This window comes from Aethalodelphis obliquidens, unplaced genomic scaffold (genome assembly GCF_003676395.1).
Source record: "Aethalodelphis obliquidens isolate GAN/ISIS:26980383/991018 unplaced genomic scaffold, ASM367639v1 scaffold29, whole genome shotgun sequence".
Taxonomy (NCBI): domain Eukaryota; kingdom Metazoa; phylum Chordata; class Mammalia; order Artiodactyla; family Delphinidae; genus Aethalodelphis; species Aethalodelphis obliquidens.
Window position 1 is genome coordinate 14,473,433 of NW_020837973.1, and position 24,650 is coordinate 14,498,082.

At 42.7% G+C, this 24,650-nt stretch overlaps 1 protein-coding gene and 1 pseudogene across 1 annotated transcript in view; one reads left to right on the forward strand and one right to left on the reverse strand.

Moving 5' to 3' along the window:
* Positions 1–2,514: 2,514 nt before the first annotated feature.
* Positions 2,515–17,036, reverse strand: LOC113630193 (uncharacterized; annotated as a pseudogene).
* Positions 4,667–24,650, forward strand: part of BASP1 (brain abundant membrane attached signal protein 1) — a 54,082-nt gene continuing 34,098 nt past the window's right edge. Inside the window, exon 1 of the mRNA XM_027125359.1 lies at positions 4,667–4,920. The gene's annotated coding sequence lies outside the window, so the exon portion shown is untranslated. The remainder of the gene's footprint in view (positions 4,921–24,650) is intronic.

Sequence of the window (24,650 nt, forward strand, 5' to 3'; positions counted from 1 at the left end):
TTATTTCCTTAACAGAAAATGCTGGTGAGTAGAAACAGTGCTTTGGGATTGAAAGGATAGGTGGGGAAATTCTGGTCTATGAAAGGGAGGAGTTGGGAATGAGAACTATTCAGGTGGAGGATAAGATTATTTTTTATCCACCTTTTATCTTGGGCAAAAATGTTCCCAATGTGGTACCAAGGCCAGGTTGCTCCTGGCATTTCAAGTCCAATGCTTCGTGGTAAGCACACGTTGGCTCCGGTTTCCAACTATCCTCTTACAGGACATAAAGAGGAGTGTGAAAAAGGGGACCAGGTAAGCTGTTTTCTTCCAGTTACTCAGCGTATAGTAACAGAGTGGAATTCATAATCCCGGATGGTAACCTTTGTCATTGTTCTGGAAGCCACCTCCTAGATCTACGTTCTACCCAAAGGAGGGGGCAATGAAGGGCTCGGGGCACAATGCAGCCCCTGCTAAAAGGAAAATCTGTTACATCTTTGCATCTCCAGACCTGCTGCCTGCTACTGATACCCTGAAACCACAGCAAGAGGCGGTTCCCCAGGCAGCATGTGCTCTTCAGAAAAATCAAGTTTTAAACCAAGGTTTCTCAACTCACCGTTATTGACATTTTGGGATGGATAATTGCCTGTTATGGGGCTGCTCTGTGTGCATTGCAGGATGTTTAGCAGCAACACTGATCTTTATTCATTAGATGCCAGTAGCATGTCTCCCCTTACAGTCTTTTCCCCCAAAGCCTGGAGATATTGTCACATGTCCTCTGGGATGCAGAAGAGCCTCTGCTTGAGAACCACTGATGGAAACAAAGTCCTTTCACTTGGCTATGGGAAGGGTGAGGTTGTAACACCAGGGGGAGGGTAGAAAAGGAGAAAGATGAGGTAAATATACAGATTTAAACATTTTCCTTTGATTAAAAATTATTAACATATTTAAGAAAGAAAACCTATCTGCTTCCATATGTAATATTGGCTGTCTGGCCTTTAGCTTGCAATCTGCAGAAGAGATCTTGTGAACGAATGATAGCAGTTCAGTCCTTCACCCAATACTTAGCTGTCGAGCTGAATTGATCAAATTCTCTACATGGGTCTCTGCGGGTCTGCGTTAATGCAGTGGCCTTGAAAGGTGCTAGTCAAAAAGATGTCAAGCAAAGGTAGCTAGGGCAATACTGGGGTGACACTACTGTCACCATGCCTTTGCTTCACCCATGTTGGTCTACATGTTTTATGTGGGATCGTAATTCTCTTTTTACTGTTTAGGAGGAAAGGATGGGGAACTGGGAAGATGCTTAGCCTTGGTGGGTGATATGAGAGGTACCGAGAGCAGAGATGTGGGTGAGGTTTGGAGGTGAGATGAGGTCTATATAATTATTATATATGTCTCAACTGACAATAGATACAATTTTAAAAGCTGAACACATATTGATGTTTTTGTAAACCTACTAATTTAGGTGGCAATGAGTCCATTACATTGCAAGCAATTCTACAGCAAATCATTTAGCAAAAATCAGTAGTCACTGAATCATTTATCTTTTTTTATTTATCTTTTTGATTAATATTTCCATAATGCGGATTATGCCTCACTGAAGCAAAATATGTAGGCAATTGAAAATGACAGTGGAATTCATTTTACAACCCAGGAGGTCTAGCTTTATTTATTAAAAAATTATTCATTCCTTTAGGAGTATAAAGCAATCTTTATTTTCAGGAGTATAATGTTGAAAGGTAATTACATTTGTCATAAATTGCACCTTTAACATCTACTCCCAAGTTCATTCGTCTATAATCTAAACAGCTAGTGACATCCACAATAGTTAATGTTAAAAATTTTCTCAACTCCAGAGCTTTAAATGCTTATTCATTAATTTCCTAAGTGTGTGTTAAAAAAAAACTTTCAAAAGAATGCACCTTAAAAATGTAAGACGTTAGATGAACAACTAAAAAGGAGACTAAAAACATAATCAAATTGGATTTTATGTAGTAATGTATTTGGATATAACATTTTGGGTACCATTTGATGTATGTCTATAAATTTTGGAAAAGCTTCCATTCTTAAGGTTAATAGCACTATCAGCCAGTTACATTATTTTATTAAAGAAGAATTCCTTTAAAAATCTTTTAAGTAAACAAATAAATCTGATGGAAGACAAAATTGATGAGACCCACAGTCTCACTGGTGTAAGCTTTTGCTTCCTGTTTCTATGATAACCTATGATCTATATTCTAATCACACCTTTAAAAGGCTTGTTTTCTCCATCATGAAAATTTAGCCAGTAGCACCGAAGACATTAAATTTTATGTCTCTTTTTGAAAAACTGAAAAAAGAGAAGATAGAAAGAAGATAACATCCAGAGACTTATCATGCAAACATAATAGGAACATATATTTACTAATTTTGAGGTGAGTTTACATGCCTGGAAGATCACAGGGATAAAAACTGAATGCTAAACGAAATAACTACACAGATACACTAACAAGTACACTCAGTACAGGTTTTGAGCATAAAATTGTAAGTGCTCATTTAATTTAATAGGGAAAAACTTAGAGACTTACTCACGACAGTTAAAAAAAATTATAGCCCAGTAGTTTTCAACCTGGAGTGATTTTTACCTCCCAGGGGACATTTGACAATGTCTGGAGACATTTTTGTCATCACAACTGGTGTTATTGTTGGTGGTGGTGACATGTGTGTGTGTTACTGGTAACTAGTGGATGGATAGAGGCCAACAGTGATGCTGAACAGCCTATAGTACACTGGACAGGTTCACCCCCATCCCCATTGGAAAATTATCTGCCCAAAACAGGAGGTTGAGAAACTCTACATCTAGCTTCATAGATAATGTGCTGGAAAGAGGGACATATATGTAACATATTAAATTATTGAACATTTACATTCAAATAAATAAAATGCTTTGGAGGAAACCCTAGTTGTAATTTGCTTCCCTGTTTTTGTACCATATTTACTTCTTTGTTATTTCATTTAAATGGCAAACAGAAAAAAGAAAAAATGAAAAAGACAGCAAAATTCCCCTGCCACTTTGGCTTTAATGTGTGAACTTCCAGCTTGCATGTCTTTGTCTAATTTGGTGTGGCCTGTATAAACTGTAAATACCTGCACAGCCGGGGAGCCTTGTTCCACTGCAAAACTTCCAGCCTAGTATGAGATTGACACTGCCACCCTGCTGAATTTAAATATAGTAATTAGATTCCAGTAAGTTTTCTCCCTGTTCATCGAAAATGGACTTACCCCAGTTGAAAGCGGATGCACTTGCCTTTGGCGTCTGCCTCCCTAAATACGGTTACATTTTGTCACCCCGATTTTGGAAAACATTTCTATCCTCGAATCCAGGCCCAGGTCTAGAGGGCAGAACCATCCTGGAGAGGAAACAGCAGCTCAATCATTTTTTTCTTTTCTTAGATGCGACGTAGGCGAGCATGAAAGCAATTCAGACACGGCCAGAGGGCGCCCAAATGCCGCAAATGAAAGTTCCAACGTTCAGATGGGTTTTGCAGGAAGGAAAAATTGGCTTTTGTCTAGTGAAAGAGCTACCATTCTAAACGATGTCGTATTTGCTTCTTGCCAACAGATAAGCAAGGTGAGCATATCTCCCCACCCTGGTGGTTACTCTGTATTCCTGTGTTAAACAAAGTGGCAGCCCCCCGGGCCACGCCGACACACGGCAGTTGGCTACGGTTTTGACCTGTGCGTTTCTGAGCGGCACTGTGCAGGTTGCCTCGGCTATAACTCAGTCTTCCTGAGAACCGGTGCCTCCATTAAAGCACAGGCATCAAAAAAAAACCCGACGGCTCCTTGCCTAGGGCTCTTGTCTTCCCTCCTTCCTCTCCCAAGTCCTGAGAGCATCCTCGCAGGGGCTACGCCGCCCGCCCGGCCAGCTGAACCTTAGCGCCGCGCTTGCCCAAAGCCGCAGCCTTCCCGGCTCAGCCCAGCGTGTACGCCCGCCGCCCGCCGAGCGCAGTCAGTCGGCCGGGGCGCCGCCCAGACGCGCCTGCAGTTGGAGGTCACTGTCAACCGCGCGGGCATCTGTCCTGATGGGCTGGGGGCAGCCACCAGGTCACCCCCGACCTCACTGCCTGCCCGGGGATCAGAATCTCAGCCGGACGTCGCGAGCGGCCGGGTTGGGATGCTGAGAAGGGTAGCAGGTGGCAGGGGGCGTCATTCACCACCTCGAGGCAGCCCCTGGAGTCTGAACGAGAGCCCGAGCACTTCTTATCCAACCGTTCCAAATAGAGGGAGAGAAAGAAAGTGAGAGAGAGAGAGAGAGAGATTGAGAAAAACAGAGAGTAGTGCCCACGGACATCTCCGGCGCCGCGGGGAAGGGGAGGCGACAGAGGTGGGGAGCAGGGGGACGGGAGAAGAGGGGAGGGGAGGTGAGGAGGGAGTGGGAAACCGGCGTTCAGATATGATGTAGAGAGGCAGGAGGGGCACAGGGATGGAGGGAAGGGGAGGAAAGGAGGGGATCAGCCGTTTAGAGGAGAAGGGAGGTGGGGGCAACCGGGATGGAGGGGATTTGAAGGGAGACGGGCGGGGCCCCAGCGCGGCGGGGAACTCAGGGGAGGCGGGAGGGGCACCGGGATGGAGGCAAAGGGAGGGGAGCGAGGTGGGCGGGGTGAGCGGGAGGAGGGAGGCTGGGCGGGCGGACGCGCCGGGGGAGGGCGCTGGGCAGGAAGGGGAGGGGGAGCGCGAGCGCGAGAAATGCAGAGGCTGCAGCGGCGGCGGCGGCAGCAGTAGCGGCAGCGGCGACGGCGGCGGCGGCAGCGCTCCAACTCGCTCCTCGCTCCGGGCTCCGCCGTCGAGCCGGGGAGAGAGCCACCGCCAGCGGCCAGGCACCCGGCCGGACGACGCCAGCGACCCGGGCCCCTCCGCGGCACCGCGCTCACCCAGGGGCGGCACAGGCACCCAGATCCGGTAAGGAGGCGCGCCCCGGTGGCCCAGCTGCCGCCGCGGACCCGGGTTGCAGGCCACCGGGGGCCTCCGTTCCCGACTCTGCCCCCGCCCCACCCCCGAGGCCCTTTGTTCTCTCTCGGCGCCGCAGCCCGGGGCGGGGAGGGAGTGGTGCGGTCCCCACTAGACGGCGCGGGTCGTGCGGTCCCCCTCCGTGAGGCCTCCGTCGCGCTTCGGGCATCTGGGGTGATGGGGGGCCCCGAGGTGGGTGGTTTCGACCGCTCGCAGGGCGGGGAGGATGGGGGGTTGGTGAGCCTGATAAACGGAGTTGGGGGTGGGCGGTGGGAGGGAAGCTGCTAGTTAAGGAGGAAATTGCCAAATGTGAAACCCTTTAAATGAATTGCGTCCCGAAGAGACGGTTTTGGGAGGCCGAGGGGAGAGTATCTGCCACTGGCCCTGTCCAGAGCCGGGAAGAAAGCGCTTGGTGCGAGGGGCGCAGCAGCAGAAGATGGGGGGGGGGGTGGGGTGGGGGGGGGGTGAGGGAGGGGAGAAGGAATACGGGGAATCTGGTGTGATCCGAAGGGAGGAGGCGGCTTTTTGGTTCAGCAGATGGGTTTCCTTGACCTGTGGGACTCCTGAATCTTGGCTTCGGGTGGCCAAGGAAACGCGAGGTTCACACGACAACGTGCCTCCAGAAGGACAGCTGAGCAGATCAGAGCCCCAGCCTCGGTCGTGGCTGAACTGCCTTCCCATGAACCCGTGGGCTACATCTGAGTATTTTATGTTTTCGAGTATTCGGTTCGGAGAATGCGTTGAGTGCCTCCTGTCGCGGGCCCGGCCGGGAGGGTGTGAGCTTGAACCTGACAGCGCGCGGCCCCTGACCGCCCAGCCCGGCTGTGAGCGAAGGTTTGGGGTTTAGCAGGTTTTGCTTAAAGCGCTAACACTGAAAGCCGACTCTCGGCCCTTGTTCGCCCTCCTCGCCCAGTCGCCCCCGCCTACCCGCCCCCCACCCCAAGAATAAAAATTGCAGAATCCCTGGGTCCGCGCGCACACACACAAAGCGTGGCTACAAACCGCATTCTTTCATGAATATTCATCGAACGCTTGGCTGGCCTCCTGATCTGCTTCCTCGGAGACATGTCCGCCTTGAAACGGACTCAGTGAACAGTCTTTGCCTGTGTAATTTTCACTCTGCTTAAATTAGCACAGCGCACACGGGTGCATTTTTAGTACCTTGACCAGGATTGACACCACACCTCGGTCTGCCGCGAGGCCACTAGCACATCTGTGGCGGGTTAAAAATCAAACACTAGTCTAGAGGTGGTCTTCCTGCAATAGGGGTGTGGATCAACCTCCCAGGGATTACAGCCGGGGCCAGCAGATCCTCAGTACTGCGGGCAAAATGAATGAATCGGGACTGTAATTACCTATTCCTTTGTCTTGGCGTGGCGCATGCGCCGGAGAACAGGGAGTGGAGGGCCCAGGCAGCCCTATCTGATCTTTCCATCACCCACCCCCCCACTCCCTTCCCAAGCCCAGGAACAAAGGCGTTTGCCCTAAACGTTGCGTGAAACCGCTGGATACAGATGACAGTTTTTTCTTTCCCCCCTTGTGTGTGTATTTCTTCTTTTCCAGGCTATCTCATCTCTTGCTTTCTTAGCGATTTCAATTGATGAAAAATAAGATTAGCCTTGACGATGAGGGCAAACTGGGGATTAAATATTTTTGTAACCGAACACTGCTGTTTTCCTTTCTCGTGCTGTTCATTATTCTCTTTCCTGTAACGTATTGCGCTGCAGTGATGGTGGCTGTCTTCATGTGCATCAATTAACCGTTTGTCTGACAGATTTTTGCTGCTGGCCATTTGATTAAGGGACCTTGGTCTCAGAAATGACAGTGGGCATTGCCCCTAGTGTCACTCCTTGGGAAAAATTAAGACATTTTGGCGTTTATACGAACAAGATGGCCTACAAAACCCAGAGCTGAGAAAAAGGGTTACCTTGTCAGGATCCTAACGCTGTCTGTTTTCTCTTGATTCCTAGTACCTCATTGTTTCATTAGGAATCCCAAAGAGGAACCCCATGGAGATGGAAATCCACTGATAGGAGAGGAAGAAGCAGCTGGGGCTGCTGGGGTGAAGATGGTTGATTAAATTCTTCATTTTTCTGTGTCTAACAGAAGCCATGAGCCATTCTTTCTCTCTCTCTCTCTCTCTCTCTCTCACACACACACACACACACACACACGCACTTGATGGTTGATGACTGATTTTTTTTCCAGTGATGCAGTAACCAGATTATGGCCTCTTTTTGGGCTAGTTTGTTCTACCAACTAAAAGGAGACTTACTGTGTGTATAAAAAGGAGCTAAATATTAATAATATTTTCACAATGGTACGTCATGCTTGAGAGAATTTTATGCCTAAGTATTCTCGGTACACCCTGGCAAGACAACACGTGGCAGGAAAATGGAAATCATCTCTTTTGTTCCTTTTTAATAAAACTTGATATTGATCAAGTTTACTGTATCAGGACCTTTATTTGGTAGGGTGACTGCCTGCTACCCTCTCTACTCCTTAGTATTGAGTGTTTTTTTTTTTTTTTTTTATGGTTTAGAGGGCTAGATGTAGGGTTTTTTTGTTTGTTGTTTTTTTTCTTTTCCTTTAGGTTATGTTTTTGAGATGAGTCAATATAGACCACATGCAATAGCAAACATATGCCAATATGTCCTCAATTCAATGAATCTTAGGTTTTTGAGGAAGATAATTCTTAAATTGAATTATAAATGATCAGTTATCTTTTTCTTTTATCCAACTAGCTTTCTGGCAAGCTTTAACAGGTAGAGAAAGGGAGTTGGGCCTTTTGACAAAATGCGCCAACAATGACTACACAGTATTATCAGTGGCGCCAGTGGCGCATCTCTCCTTAACTGGTGCTCACGCTGTGATTATGTGGGCACAGGAGGACCTTTCCTCCCCACAGACCACCCTAATTTGAACATCTAATTTGAACGGAAGAGCCCTATGGGCTTTGGCTCCCTCTCTTTGGAGGCATCTTTACATCTTCCTGGATTTACTAGACCAAACCATATTATAATCTAAGATGTGACATATTCTGTCTCTCTAATTTTTGTCTTTTTTAAAAAAAATTCACATTAACAACAATTTTAAACCATTTTCATTCCGTGATCAAGATAAGTGGAGTATGAAAAACTTAGGTTTGGAGGAGATTCGGTCACTGAACAATGGATGTCTGCAATAGTCACTGTAGTTTTGTAAAAAAATGGCAAAATCCGAAACCATTTTTAAAGCAAGTAAGGTGCCGTGTATATACTCATACACAATTTATACGTATATACTCATGTTACGAAATAAAATTTTATTAATGATATGAAACTAAACTAGTTGGTGTAGAATATCATTTTACAGTGCTTCATAATGGTCTTCGGAAAGTAATCAATTTTCTGTTTTTCTCAGTATGTGTATAGACGGGAGAACATAACTAGTCTACTGAGATGCTCATTTCCAATTTTTACCCATGTACCCCTGAAACAGATGGGTTGCATTGAGCATCTGAAATTAACATGCTCATTTATGGGCTTAAACATTCACATAAAGCCCTTTAAAAGCTGTAATAAACAATGCTTCCTAAATAAAAGATTTATAATAAAGTTGCTTTGCCTTATTTTTGTTATCATTTGTAAAATTTTGTTCTGAAAAATATTCAGAAAAGGCGTGCTAACTATTTGTCCAAAGCAATTGCCTTTGGTGTCTGCTTCTGTTGCGAGCGATGCTCTGGTTTGCTTAGGTCTTTATCTTTCTAATAGGTAGTTTTTACCTACTCATTTTACACCCTGTTTATCAAAAGATTAACATCTTCTTAATGATTGTTTTAGCTGGTAAACTGGAAACCAGGTAACTGCTAAGGGAAAACCGAGCATGTGTATGGGTTGAAGTTCTGGGGGTGGGGGGAATGGGTGCGGAATCTGTCGTTTTATCAAGTTTTCTCAACTCACTGAATCCTTTGCATTTATTCTGCCTCTTAAGACTTTGGATAATACAATGCAGTGTGAACTTTACAGCTTAATTCTGGTGGATTAGTATCAGGAAATAACTGAGCTTGTGCACAGCCAGAATGTTTATTAAAGAGCAAATACTGTTGATGGAGAGGTTTCCTAGGATGTAGTTAGTGGAAAAGAGAGTCAGTTTGAAAAATCTCTAGGCACTGGCTCGGCCACTTTGGCCAAATTACTTCAAACCTCTTTGAATTTCACTTTATTCAATTGTATAATTGGAGTAATAATTCCTAATTTTAGGCTATAATGAGGACCACACATGATGTCTGAAAAGTGCATAAGTACAGTGGCTGGCTCTTAGGGGCCGGCCTAACCTCTCAGTCTGCATTTTCAGCACAGTCATCAGTGTGATTGACATCGGTAACTAATTTCTGTATATTGAGCTGTATTTTTGTTTCCACGCTGATTAAGACCTGAGGGTTTCGGTGTATTCAGTCAGAAATAGGATATTTCAAACCTCATGTAGATATTTGAAATTCTGTGAGATGCTGCATGGGAATTTGCCTCAAAGTGGATTGAATGAAGCTAGGATGGCCACCCTCACTGAATTTACCATGGCTGCTTATGTAACTCAAGAGATGGCATTTAAGTTCTTTTGAGAAAATACAGGGGTAGTCTTAAAACCACAGAGGTTCTCAGCCTGCCAAAGGAAGGTTTTTGTTAAATGCCATTCCCTCCGCTGCTATTAAGACAGACATCTAGGTAAGTGCCGTGTGAGAAAAAATGTCCAGGAAACCTTATCAAAAGTAAAAGGTAATCATTTAGGGAATCAAATTCTTACCAGGATACAGTGAAATTGTAATTTTGAAAAGACACAAGCCTAAGAAGCAATGAGGTTAGACCACAGCCTTTTTTTCTCTCTGGAACTCAGAAATGGGATGAGATGGATGCAGAGTCTCAGAGTGTGTTTTCCCTCTTCTGCACCCTGAGGGTTTAAGTAACTTTAAAAATCAGGCTTTCCAAAGGCAGTAGAAGTTTTGAACAAAAACAGGGAAAGCAGAGATTTTTTTGACTAGCGAAGGCAGTCAGTGAGGGAAGGTTGTGCTCGAGCATGCTTCGAAGTCTAGGAATAAATTCCTGAAAGCTTTAGAGACTTAGAAATGGAAGTCATCTGCAAGCACAACAGGGAACCAGGTCATAAGGAAACGTTTCAAGATAATATAGGAAAATGGTGTTCAGTGAGGAAGGCAAAATATTTACACGACATTTCCTTCTTATCTCTTAAACACTTTCTGAACCGGTTTTTGACTTGATTTTTTATTTTCTTGTTCATTTTGGATGAGGGAGGAAGGACTGGACTTCGTGGGTTTGTTCCTTGAACCTCACCTTGAAATATAGGGCTCAGCCACTGTACATTGTGTAGGAAGTATGATATTTAGAAAGCGTGACTTGGCGGGCTGGGTGTGGAGCCAGATTCACTGGGTTAAGAATCTCGTCTCAACCATTTACTAGCTGTGTGACCTTTGGCAAATTGCTTAGCTTCTCTGTGCTTCAATTCTCATCTATAAAATGGGGGTTATAATATAGAGTTATTGTAAGGATTAAGTGAAATAGTCAGAGACCTAGGACAATGCCTCACACTTTATAATGCACATACACTGTAAAGTTGTGAGAGGACCAGCTTTCTGTACTTCATCCTCTACATTTATAGCTGTTTATATGCTTATTTCAAAGATTATTATTGCAAGACAAGCTGGTGGTGGTACCCTGGACAGTTGGTAGAACATAGAAGTCTGTGGTTTGGAAAAATCCTCCAAGTATAGCTATGATACCTTGAATATGTTGCCAGGACACTTGTACTAGTTTTGAAAGTCCAAAATGGGTAGTCATAGAACCCCAGCCTCTGTATTGATTGGTATTACAGTATAAAACAATAATATGAAAGTCCTTGGAAATTGAGAGACCTTCAGAGAAAGGCTCACTGGTTTGTTCTGTTGAGATGGATAACCTTGGGTGTAGACATAATTCATTCATATTCCTGAAGAGACTTGGCTTTGTTGTGCCCTGAATCTAGTGCATCATCAGCATATGAAAGGAGTGTTTTAGTCATTAGTGCAAAGATTGATATAAACCAGTTTAGATAAGTTTTCACTTTGCCACATCCCTACCACCCACACCACGAGTAAAAACTAAAGCTTGTCTTACTCAGGAATGTTGAAGGTGTTGTCACCTGTTGACAAAATCTTTAGAAATAATTATCTCTCTGGCAGCCTTAGTCATCGTGGCCTCTTTGAAAAGAAAAAAAAAAAAAGGGAAGTTCTTGGGAATTTCAGATATTTGAGGTGGTTCATCCTGGAATCCGTTTGACCTTTCAGGCATTTAATTCAGGGACCTGCCTGAGTGATTTGTGTTCGTCCTTCAGGACACTGGGCTTGGCTGCTGAGTGAAGATAAAATCATTCTCATTTTGGCTAAATTTTTTTTTTAATAGTTTCTTTAAACAGGAGTTTGAATCTTAAGGACTCAGGAAGGAAATTATATTTTACTTTATCTGTCAGGTATTCAGTATAGGAAGGAGGTTTTGGATATAGTGATTTTATCATTTAAGACATTTCCTCCATCAAAGGTTTTTTTTTTTTTTTCTTTTAAATCTGGAGAAGTTAAGGGACGAAATTGGACACTTGTTGACTATTGATTGTATGTCATATGCTCTAATTGCAATTTATGCCCTCGAACAAATTGTAAGATGCATTTTACCTGTGAATAAAGGAAAAAATAGAGGGTTAAATAATGTACATAAGATCCTAGAGCTAATAGAAATTGATAGAATTTGAATCCATGTCTGATAGCCCTATTCCGCTGGCCAATGCTGCTGTCTTTCCCATAAGCCATGGCCATTTTATTTCACGTAATTACGGACACTTGATAAAATGGATAACATATTGTAACACATTAACTTCTTCAATATTCATTTAGAGAGAGTTGTACTAAGTTCTTCAATGAAAAATTATTTGTCTTAGAAGAGATACAGTGTCTAATAAATATTTAATCTGTAAATACATTAAGTGATCTCTAGATTAGAAATGCTTCCCGTCATAGTGAACGTGGGCTGACATCCTTAAATTATTTCTGGGATGATGACGGTGAGAATGAGGGCTGCTTTTCAGGGCTGTAGAGAAATGTGGGTTTGGTTGCCGCCTTCACTTTCCTCGTGACACTTCCCAAGTGGAAGGAATCCTTCAAATGCCTTACCTATGATTCTACCTTTGAAATACTAATCAGGGATACTGGTCAGCCCTCTTCCAGCTATGCAGTTAGGGTTGCCTGATTAGAAATAAACCAAGTCCTAAATCTGTGACCCCATTTTCCTTCTGCCCCCACACAAGATTCATTTACAGAAGGTTGGTGGCTGCTTGTAATACCATCCTAACTCAACCGCAGTCCTTTGTAAGTACTTGCCTCATTCTAACAGAGGGTTTGAAAGCTCATGACTAAAGCACTTCTTTTGGAACTCAAAAGGACCTTAGAAAAGTTAGCGGTTTATTCAAGGTCCCCTGAGCTGGTTAGTGGCTGAGTGGAAACCCAGGTTATTTCTCAATAAAGCCTCACTCCTATGGGCCCTCCCTTCTGTCTGATTGAGTCAAGCTCTTACTCACTGTCTATAACTTTAAAAAAAAAAAAAAAACTTACCATTTTTTGACTCTGATTCCAGTTTTTGAAAACCCAATGCTGACCCTGTTTCTCTCCCTGATGCCCTGTCTCCCCTCTCCAGCAGAGAAGCCATTCTGCCTTTTGATAACACCACTCGTGCTTACTGCCCGCTACTGCTTTATCTACGTGCCATCTTTCCCCCTCAACTTCTCTCTTTTTTTTTTTCTTACATTATAGGCATGTGGTTTCCTTTAGATGCCGAAGAATTTATGGCATGCATTAAAACAACTTCGCCCAGAAAACTCAATTTTCATGTCATATCTTTGTTTTCCTCCTAGAATAAACAGCGTGGCAGGGTTTGGAGCCTGCACGTGGAGGGTAGGAGTTTGAAAAGAAAGCCAGTTGGTTTTAGACTAATTTGGGGCTGTAGAGTGAGCGGAGCAGTCGAGCATGGTACTCTCGAAATGCTCCGGAATCTCCTGGAAAAGCCAGCCTGCACAGTGCTGTGGAGAGGTGATGGACACAAGCTTTTACGCCGATTACTGGTGTCATCTGGCTTATTGGTTTGAGAGCTGCGTGAAACATGAGGTTTAATCTTTTTTCTTTAACATTACCATTTATAGTATTTGGGCTGATTTAGAGGATTTAAAAGGGCTGTACGTTTCTGAAGTAGTCATTAAGATACGGAACTTAAGTACTTAAGGTGTTAAAACACTTCATAAAGCTTCATATTCAGACGTTTGAAACGGATTTTAGCAGTGTAAACTGTTTATGTGCATCTGTATTTGGAGAAGCTGTGATAAGTTTAGTTTTGGATAAGAGAGTTCTAATTTCATATTTAAAATAATCTCTTTAGTCGTTTCAGTAAGTGGAGAATAAGTTTTGGATAAATTTATATTGTTTCCCAGGGAAACCTGCAATAAGCAAGGGCGTCACAGTTTTTGTAATGCTTTTAATTATTATAGTTTTGCAGGTTCAGAAATGGATATATTCCTAAAATAAACCCAGATTAAAAGTTTTTTGTAAGTTTATGAAGAAAAAGATGTCAGAGAACAGCTTTTCCTGGTGAAGCTTTCTAAATTACAAGTTTCCTGGATTGCTTGGCCAAGTGATTTTGAAAAGACCCACATCATTTACCCACTGCCAGGCATTCAAAACGCAATTGCCACACAGACTAATACGATAGCCAAGTTAAATAGTAACAAGATCTAATTGGGAAAATAGTATATCAAAAGAGAACATAATAGGAACCATCTAATAACTGAGGACATCCCAGTTTCTTAAGGTTATAGAGAAGAGTGTCTCCTTGGAATCGTTGCGTAGTCACAGAGTACTGTTTTAAGCTTCTCTGAGCTTGTCTTGGAAACTGTAGGAGCTATAGGAATATTTGCTGTCTCTGACCTTTACAAATGTTCTCAGCTGTTTCAATACAAGATAACATCATCTGTATTTGCTTTCGGCATATTTAAGACTATTGGGTAAAAGGAAAATTGAGAGAAATCAGTGACTTACAGGTGGAGAGATTTTGAGATGACTTTCTCTCCTCCTTTATCCTGCATTCCATCAAGAAGGTAGGGTGAGGTTATATGACCACTTGGGTATTCACTAAAGACTTAAATGATTAAATGAGGTGTTCTGGAATCTTTTCTGAATGACTCATTTTCCTAAGGAAGAAAGGAAGAGTCTCAGTTAACAGTTGGTGACAATAGCTCTTGGGGGGTCTCGTGATCACCCAGCCTCAGTGAATACTACCCTTATTGACCAGAGGTTATTGTGGCACTAGGGTTTCCTCAGTAGCCCTGGTGATCTTTTGTTGAGACCTCAAGCTTTGAATTCCTAGGGCTTACCCAACTGGACTTTTCCAGCACTTTCAGTGTGTGGTTTTCAGACAAATAGTAACAAGTGTTTGTAGCAATGTTCTCAAGAAGGTTGTTAATACAAGATTGAGTTTCCCAGGTATGTGTTTCTTCATGTGACTCACATGATTATCAGTCTTCTTCCTCACCTAATCTGGTGGTTGACTAAGGAAAAGTCTCACTGAAAGTTTCTCTGGTGTAAGAGACAGAGCTAGTAGCTCACTCCATTTACCTCCACCCTTTCTATTCTTACTGGTTTTGTTTCCACTATCCAGAGAGCTTAGCTTCGATTTCATCCATAATAAAGTCTCCTGGGTGGGTGGCTGGGTGGGTAGTTGGGTATGAGGGTTGTCCTACAATGCAGAGAGAAGCAACCACATGATGGGATTATAACACAAAAGGTAAGAGTTGTAGTTTTAAATGGGAAAGGAGTTCCATTAATATTTCTAAGCTATGATGTTTGATTTACTCCTAACTCTGAGTGCTGAGAATATAACCAAAAAATGAACTCCTGAAAAACTGAATTTGAATGTCAACAGGCTTCACATCCCTCTGCCTCATCAGCCATGTTAATTAGTCCTTCCTGCTTAAAAAAATATCACATTGTTGTACTTTAAACTTTAATGTTGTCGATAGTAACACATTCTTTGACTGTATCCTTATTTCCCTGCAACAAATATTACCATGTTAAATGGAGAAGTGGTGGTTAAAGGAAGCAGGTGGCAAATTAGGATTTGTCCCCAGTTAAATTAGGATTTGTACCCATGCTACCCCCTTTAACTTGCCTTCTGTAAGACCAAGAGCTACTGCTTGCATATCTCTTTCCTGTTATTGATCCACTTTGCTAGGCATACTACCTAAGGAGTATCCTTTGTCATACCTGTAGTGAGATAGCCAAGAATCCCAGATAAAGAAGTCCAGAATGATGTAATACTGCAAAAAATGTTACTGCTGTTTCTAAGGGGAGTGAAAAAAACCCTCAAGCCAGTTTTGAGTTGAGCATGATTTCTGTTGGAAGAGGGTGTGACCTGAGGGAGATATATCTAAAAATCGACCCCCAAACCTCCCAAACCCTTAGGGTATTTAGACAGCATAATATAATACAATTAATGTTAGCAGCACACAGCATGGCAAACCAGCAGGCCCTGACATGCCAGCAATTGTTTGCATAGTTTACCTAGTAGAGAAAATATCTACTAGAATAAATGTTTTAGATCACTAACGTGCACCACGGTTAGTGTGAGATGTGAGTTGGCTGGGGATGAATTTCCATTGAAATCTGATTCTGATAACACATTTAACTGCCACCCTAGCTAATTAAACCATCTCATCTTGAGAGAGGGAGAGACATTTGGATACAGTAGCATTTTTGTGAAATAGTGAGCTTTGTAAAATCCTTCTGAGAGGGAGCAGATGGCTACACTTGAGGGAAGTTTCAACGAGGTACTTTTGCAGCCATATTTCTGGATGGAGAGAGGGGAATGCCATTCCTTTCTGTTCTTAAGAGTGTCTGGATTCCCCTTGCGTGGGCAGGATTTCTGGTAAGTACGCTACAGGAAGCAAAACTAGATCAGCGGTCAATGACCTCGTTTCCAAGCCCCGCACTGCCCCCTCCTTCTAGAGTTTTCTGGGGAGAAAAGGAGACTAGAGCACGTGAGGAGGAAGGCAAGGAACAGGAGGGTGGAGATGCTCTTGCAGGGATAGGAATGGCAGAGGCAGGGATGCTTTGTTCCTGTATTCATCTGCTAGGGCTGCCATAACACAATACCCCAGACTGGAGGCTAGAATTTCAAAGTCAAGGTGTGGATAGTCAGGGCGTTCGTTTTCCTCTGAGGTCTCCTTCCCTGGCTTACAGATGGCCTCCTTGCTGTGTCCTTACGGGGTCTTGCATCTGCGTGCGTGCACCCCTGGTGTCTCTTTCTGTATGTCCCAATCTCTTTTTATAAGGACACATCAGTCCTATTGGACTTCAAGGCCCTCTCTCCAAATACAATCACATGTTGAGGCCCTGGAAGTTAGAGCTTCCACATATGAATCTGTGGGAGGAGGGGACACAGCTCATAACAATTCATGTTTCATATTAGGAAAGGTGGTTTACAGCGAGGAACATTCGAAGCCCCTGTGCAAAATGCCATTTTCCCTGCCCTCAAGATGAGCTACCCTGGAGCCTGTGGTTTAATCCTCACAAATCCATGTGAGGCAAACCTAAGTAGTGTTCTCTTTGGACAACATGAGATGCAGAGAAGTTAATTTCCCTGAGATTCACGTTGCTGGAAAAGGTAGATCCTGTGTGTGATTCAAAGCCTGTTTTTGTGGCTCCCTTGGACTGGGGTTGGCAAAGTATGTATGCAGGTACCGTTCCCTCTGTTTTACTCAGGATGGACTTGGGTCTATGGATGAGGCCTCAGAATCCTTCTCAACACAGTGCTCTAGGCAGTCGCCACCAATCAATAGGCATTAATACGTGGTGAAGCCTAGTTTTCATTCTAGCACTGTATGATCATGTTTTTCCTCTGCTTGAAGCATTTCCCATTGGTTATCCATATAGCTAAAAATGACAAGAGTGAATAAAGGAAGAGAGAAGGATTTACCTTGTCGTGTCCGTGTCGTGTAAAGTCCATGTCGTGTAAAGAACTAGCCAGTCTTGGGTAAATTAAAATAGAGGTATTCTGGGGGAAAAAACCAACAACAAAAAACAAACAGACAAAAAACTCTTACCAATAGTGGCATTGGTAAAGAGCCCTTCCTACTCTAGATGGAAGAGTTGACCAGATGTGTAAGCCAGTTTAAAATCCCATTCTAGCATCCATGCTTGTTGGTAGGGATTCACCATACAGAGTATTACTACAGGGCAAGTTTTATTACATAGAGACTTGAAGACATTAGAAGATACAAGCTTTAACAGAAAGCAAATGTGGGAAGAATGGTTGGAGTTTTGATAGGTTTCTGCACAGAGGGACAGTAAACAGTGGGAAGTTAGTGTCAGGAGTCATGTGAAGTCTTTGATGATAACAGAAATCGAGGCTCATGAATGTTGGGGCCTTTCCAAGTACTAAAACAAGTAATGATACTGAAGGGATTTTTTTTTTTTTTTGTCCTGTACGCGGGCCTCTCACTGCTGTGGCCTCTCCCGTTGCGGAACACAAGCTCCGGACGCGCAGGCCCAGCGGCCATGACTCACGGGCCCAGCCGCTCTGCAGCATGTGGGATCCTCCCGGACCGGGGCACTAACCCGTGTCCCCTGCATCGGCAGGCGGACTCTCAACCACTGCGCTACCAGGGAAGCCCCTGAAGGGATTTTTTGAGGGGCATTCTCAACAAATGTGGATGTGGGTATGTCTTCACTGAACAGTTTGGAGATGCTCTTTTTCAAAAAGCAATTTACAGCTTTTGAAAGTGCCCTCTCAAGTGATTCAGCCGTTGCCTTTCTGTTTCAGGCTGCAGGTCACGTCATGTTGTGTTAACTACGGCAGTAAAAATATTACCTCACTAAGCCACAGTCTAATTGAATACAGTAATTCACTGTGATGATTCTAGATGAACCAGCAGCCCTAAACTAATTGAAAGTTGGTACTGTTTAATATCTTTTATAAAAAATTTCACTGGTAAATTATTTTCTGCATAAAACCTGCAATGTGAGTTACTGTTGAATTTTTTTTTTTTAAAGGCTCTTTTTTTTTTAAGATGTTGGGGGTAGGAGTTTATTAATTTATTTATTTTTGCTGTGTTGGGTCTTCGTTTCTGTGCGAGGGCTTTCTCTAGTTGTGGCAAGCGGGAGCCACTCTTCATCGCGGTGCGTGGGCCTCTCACTATCACGGCCTCTTTTGTCGCGGAGCACAGGCTCCAGACGCACAGGCTCAGTAGTTGTGGCTCACGGGCCTAGTTGCTCTGCGGCATGTGGAATCTTCCCAGACCAGGGCTCGAACCCGTGTCCCCTGCATTAGCAGGCAGATTCTCAACCACTGCGCCACCAGGGAAGCCCTGAATTTTTTATTTTAACTGGTTTATGCCACATCTGTTTTCGAGCCAATGTCTGTGGTCTTCTTTCAGTGCTCGACTTCTGGTTAATAGCACCTTCTTCCATTCACTCCAGAAAACTGGGCTCTTCCTGTTAACAAAGCTCTATGGCGTCTACCTTATATTAGCCCTCACATCCGTCCATTCCTCTCTACACTAAGCTAGGGACCTAGTCGAAGTTGGATCCCTCTCCTCGATTACTGCTGTCTTCCTCTGCTAAGTCTAATCATGGCATTCCTGTGCTGAAGACTTTTCTATCATGACTCTCTGTTACACTTAGAATAAAATGTAAAAATCCTTTGCTGATCTGTCAGTTCCCACGTGTTCACCTTCTGTTTTCCTCTTCAGCCTCCTCTGGTCCTCGCCGTCACCCACCCTCTGTTCACGGCCTGCCTCTCAGTTCTCCCAAGGCTCCAAGCTCTTTCCCACTGTTCTTCTGCCGGGAGTGTTCTTTTTTCCCCGTTGTCCGAGTACTCCTCGGCTTAAAAATGCCACTTTCTCAGAGACGGCTTTCTTGATTATCCCCACACCTCTCAGAACACTTGGCAGTTTTATCCCCACAGTCATCAAAACTGATGGGATTATTTAACGTCTCCATTCCTCTAGGTGGAAAGACCTGGGAGGCAGGGGTGTGTCAGTTTGGTTGATCCGTTACAGTGCTGTGCAACAGTTCTGGGACTTAGCAAGCGCTCCGTATTTGTTCAGTGTCAGAGGTTGCCTACAGGACATTATATTCATGGAGCGCACGCGTCCTCTGAAAGGCTGAGGTCCTTGGGCAGCTGAGGTAACTTCCATTTATGGACGGGAAATTTCAGCTCATCAGTTGTGCTTACTATGAAGATGAAAATCTGATGAACTCCAATTAGTGTAAGGATTCTGTTTCCAAGCGGTAACCTTAGTGGTAATTGTACTAAAGCCCTGGGACATTATGGAGTGATTAGTACTAATGGCTCCTGCATCCGAGCTTCCTCCTAAGGTAGAGTGTCAAAGGAGGAATGAAATCGTATTGTTATTTGGGAAACAAATAGTATTACACTGTGAGGTCTTCTCAGGCATAAACCGCAGTGAGTGAAAGCTGGCGCTGGCTGTGGTTATATTTCTCATCCATCCTTGCAAGTCACTGAATGTCATGGATCAGTAGTATTGAGCACCTTAACCAATGAATGTTTGTAACAGTCTTTGTGAGGTCAGGAGTATTAGGCCTCCAGATGAGCGTATGATTTTAAATCTTAACACATCAATGGATTATAAACCTAATGAAGTAGATATGAATTTGGCCCTGGTTCTGTGCTGTGACCACTTACTCTAAATGGTGAGTTCATCCATGCCAGGACTTTGCTTCCTTCAACTTTGGATGTCAGTTTCTAGCACAAAACCTATGGTCCAGTAAGGGCTAAAGGCACAGAAGGGCGTCTTTTGTGGCCGTGTGACATCATGCTATACAGATAAGGCATATTTCAGAGTGTTGGCCTTAGCTGTACTTTCACATTGGAGAACCAGCTTGTAATGCATCTTTAGCAAATATCACAGTGTTTTCTTTGGGGGTAGGGGGTTGAATACAGTTAAGACAACATTTGTGATTTAATCCTCACCCCCGCATTTACATGTCATCCTTGGTGGTCAGTATTCAACTTTTATTGTCTCATTCCTGAGTGTCTCTGGCCTTAGTGGGAACTAAGATTCTTAGAGATAAGCGTTTTCATGTCAACCCTGGGGTCTCTCGCAGGACAGTGCCTAGTGCTCTAAAGCTGATTCTTAATGATCAAATTCTTATTAAATAAAATAAGTTTGTAGGTTTTTACAGTGATAGGGAAATGATTTCTGAAATAACCTGTAGTTAAATAATAATGCAGGGTTCCAGTAGGCAAGTCTAATCTGGCAATACAACTTACTCATTCTAAAACATTTCTAGATATTGATACTTTATTTGCAAAATTTTTATTGTAATAAGCTTCCTTTTTACGTATTCAAAGTGTAGTTATAGTTGAGGTGATGGCTGGGTATTTATTGTCTATATCTGTGAGCTGCTTTGGGCTCTAGGACATTCTCATACCCTCTCCAAGATTTATACTATAAACATGTGCTACTCTTACTATTAAATCAATACTTTGTCTTAAAATGGTCTCATTTTAGACAAGACGGGACACATTCCGGTTGTATGTGGCTGATTACTCAGATGGGCTCATTTGATATGAATTCAGTTTATGAGTTAGCCAATGGCGTTCTCTGCAGCTGCGGCTCCTTTATCTCCCCCTCTTCCCCTGGCGCCCTTCCCCACTAACATTAGAGTGGCAATTCCATATGGATCTAAAGGAGCCCTCGGGAGGGAGAGCATAGCTAGGGATCATCTACTCCGTAGGGTCAAGTCAGTTGGGTTTAAATTGGGTAGTAGAATAAAAAGGGCAGTGATAGCTCTTTTTATTTTTTTTTTCTTTTAACATCTTTATTGGAATATAATTGCTTTACAATGGTGTGTTAGTTTCTGCTGTATAACAAAGTGAATCAGCTATATGTATACATATAACCCCGTATCTCTTCCTTCTTGCATCTCCCTCCCTTTCTCCCCTCTAGTTGGACACAAAGCACCGAGCTGATCTCCCTACGCTATGCGGCTGCTTCCCACTAGCTATCTATTTTACATTTGGTAGTGTATGTATGTCCATGCCACTCTCTCACTTCGTCCCAGCTTACCCTTCCCCCTCCCCATATCCTCAAGTCCATTCTCTACGTCTGCGTCTTTATTCCTGTCCTGCCCCTAGGTTCTTCAGAACCATTTTTTTTTAGATTCCACGTATATGTGTTAGCATACGGAATTCGTTTTTCTCTTTCTGACTTCACTCTGTATGACAGTCTCTACGTCCATCCACCTCACTACAAATAACTCAGTTTCGTTTTTTTTTATGGCTGAGTGATATTCTATTGTACGTATGTGCCACATCTTCTTTATCCATTCGTGATAGCTCTTTGCAGCTAACTTTTTATGTTATGCACCGTCGAGTATCCCTAACTCACCATATGGCTGGCTGATTACCAAACTTCATGTTTTGTTTTGAAGCCCTGAGGTTGTAGATTATGTACTTGGAATATGTAATCAGCTGGCATGACATGGTATTGATGGTTGAGCAGCAATTTATGACAAATGAGTAACTGGACGACTGGTATACCTTTGGATGTATATTTCCAAGCAGTTCACTAGATAATATTTTCCTTACTTTATTTTTTTAAAGAGTCCTCTCATGTGACTTGCTAGGGTAAAGGTGTCGTCTTGGTTTTGCGATTGAGGAATATAAACAGGAAAGTTGCTGTGGCTGCAGTAAGGAAGCCCAGGGCATGATTGGCTTAGATGTTTAAATTCCACCATCCCCCAACTCCAGGAAACATTGTCTGTGGGCCTCCATCTTCTGCTATTGTGAGTACCTACATAGCTCCCCTTCAGTTGTGTGAAGACAATTCTATTTCTGCTCTATAAATGCATCATTGGGTTGGATGCACAAGATGTAAGTTTAAAATTTTCTTTTATATAGTTAAAAGGTGCAAGTATTGCTTTGGTGATGACTTCATTCTTTATTTAGAGATCAGTGGTTTTCTAAAAAAATTTAAAAAAAGATCGGTTGTTTTGGTAAGCATGTTTTTAAGACTAAGCTTTTTAAAAGCAGTTCAAATGAGCAATGGACGTAGGAGTTTTCTACTCTGCTAAATGCAATGTAGGAAAATACAAACCACATTAAAATCTTGTAGAATTAATGTTTGTTTACTGAATGAGCTGAGAGATGCAAAGACCTGTTACCTTGTTTTTAAGAAGCTCACAGTTGGTGAAGACAAACAAGTACACCAGTAATTACAGTGAGACAAGTGTTGGTCTGTATAAACAGGGTAGAGATGTTAGCAGATAATCATTGAATTAACAGCATGGATCAATGATTACCTCTGTCCTTTCTCTATTCTGCTGTCAGTAGATCCATCTCTTCCACTTGACTAAGCCATGTGGGATATTCCAAGTTCAATTGGCTATTACTTAAAAAGAGTTTTATGTAACTCTCTCTTTTGAGAATATGGAATTCAGGATTGATTTCACTTAATTCAAAGGTTGTAACCACTCGGTAGAAAAGTCATTTACATATCTTACATTTTCATCAGAAACAAAGTACTTTAGGATTATGAATTGAAGGAAAAGCCTTCAAGAATAGTTCTTAAAACACAGTAAGGATATGCTTTAGATCTCGAGCAAGCAGCATCCTTACAGTACCTGAGGACCTTTTGGGGAAACGTCCCCAGCTGCTGTTCCCTCCTGCTGGCCTGACTGCCTTAAGACAGGCTACTCAGCTGGAGAAACAGTGAAGAATTTCTGTTGTTCTTTTTTCAAGAGTCTCAGAAAAGCACACAATGGTTTGCAGGATCCTTCAAGTCTTTATTCTCTGGAAGTTACTCCCTGAATCCAGGAATGAATGCTGCTGGTCCTTTGTTCCAGAGAGAGATGGAATCTCTAGGAACACAATGGGAGGTGCGTGGAAATGACTGACATGCGACTAAAGAGTGTCTCTATACAAAGAAAACATTTTATTTTGATAAACTGTGCTTTGAAAAACGTAAATTCGAGTTTCTTCTAGGATTGGGTAAGTTTGCAGTGCTAAGGTTGATAGCAGATCATCTTTCCATTAATGTTTTGTCACAGGAATTATATTTCCTTATGCATCTAGTCCTTTTTGCTCTAAAGTGCTGGTTTCTCTTGACTCCTGAAATTTGCAATTCAGGAGCTTACAGAGACTCTTGAACATGACTTTAAAAAAAAAAAATCTCTCAATGAATTTATGGCAAGGTTGGTAACCAATTTCTTATTGTTCCTCTAGCCTTCACCTTCTAGTCTGATTTGTACTACCTGCCATTTATATCAGCTGACTGACAAACGATTATTTCTCAACCTCATGGGGAAACTCCTTGGACATAGGAGCCCTGTCTGCTTGACTGCTGTTCTCCTAGAATTAAAGGCAATAGTTGGCCCAGAATAATTGCTCAGCATAAATCAATGTATTAATTTTGGAGATTATTCTACCTTGAGGGAGAAAAGCAAAAATGATTACTTTTTACATTTTAAAAATTGATTACTACATGAGTTTAAACCAGTGATACATTTGTGGGTCTCTTGGGCAAATCACTCAGAGAGCTGGTTTCCTGGCTGATAAATGGGAATTAAAGTATTCATGCTCTGTTGATGTTCTCTCCTAAATAGTTAAATGGCTACTGAATATATCCTGAGACCATATCCTAAGAGTTTAGTTTTCATGTCATTGTTTAAAAAAACCCAAATATTTTAATAATACGAATGAAAGATTTATATCATCTTTGTGGCTCCTAATATCAAAAGTTGAGTAGGTCAAATGTGGCAAGTAACGCACACTTCTAATCAGATCCATCTTAAGAAGAAATTCTTAAGAGGCGGTCTTGGTGTAAATAAATGATGTCTTCATATCGAACAAGCTACTGTGTAATTCCTCTGAAATTTTCAAGAGCTGGAATTTTTGTGTATACCTTTGAAAGCTTGTTAATGGAATGTTCCAGCCCACCCTGCAGTAAACAAACAAGAATTCTTGCTGGAGGTGTTGTAAGGAAGACCGATAAGGCTCTCTGGTAGGGAAGCAAAGAACCCTCCTTGAGCTCATCTGGAATTCTCTTCTGAATTAAAACACAGACTATAGGTCTGTTTTTAACGTTAGTGACTTGGATAATTTTCATTTTGAAGAAGGAAAACTGCCTAAACCTGGGGTTGAACTTGCAGGCATTACCGTGTAGACCTTGGAGAATGAGGTGTTTAAATGAGGCTTCTGTAACCTGGCCTTTCCTGGGTGTTCCCTGATGTGACTTTCTGAAGTCAGAGTGCTTGTGGTGTCACCAAGCCAGCACAAAGTGGAATGTGTGTGAAGAGGCCATTTAATTATATAAATGCTTGTCTGGGGGAGTCTTGTCTTTGCCAGTTCTCAGTCATATTCTCTTGGATGGATCTGAGCAGTTTGACACTTCGACTAACACTTTATTTGGTTTGCAACTTGGAATATGTTTGTGAATTGTACCTATTCTATCGTCTGGGTGCCTTTCTGTTTTTTTCTCTATATCAAGCGCTTTCTCTTTTCAGAACAGCATTGCACTTCCCTTCTCCTTAAACCCAGTCCAGATTCCTTTGGTTCTCCTCAACATCTTACTCTTTTTTTTTTTTTTTTTTTTTT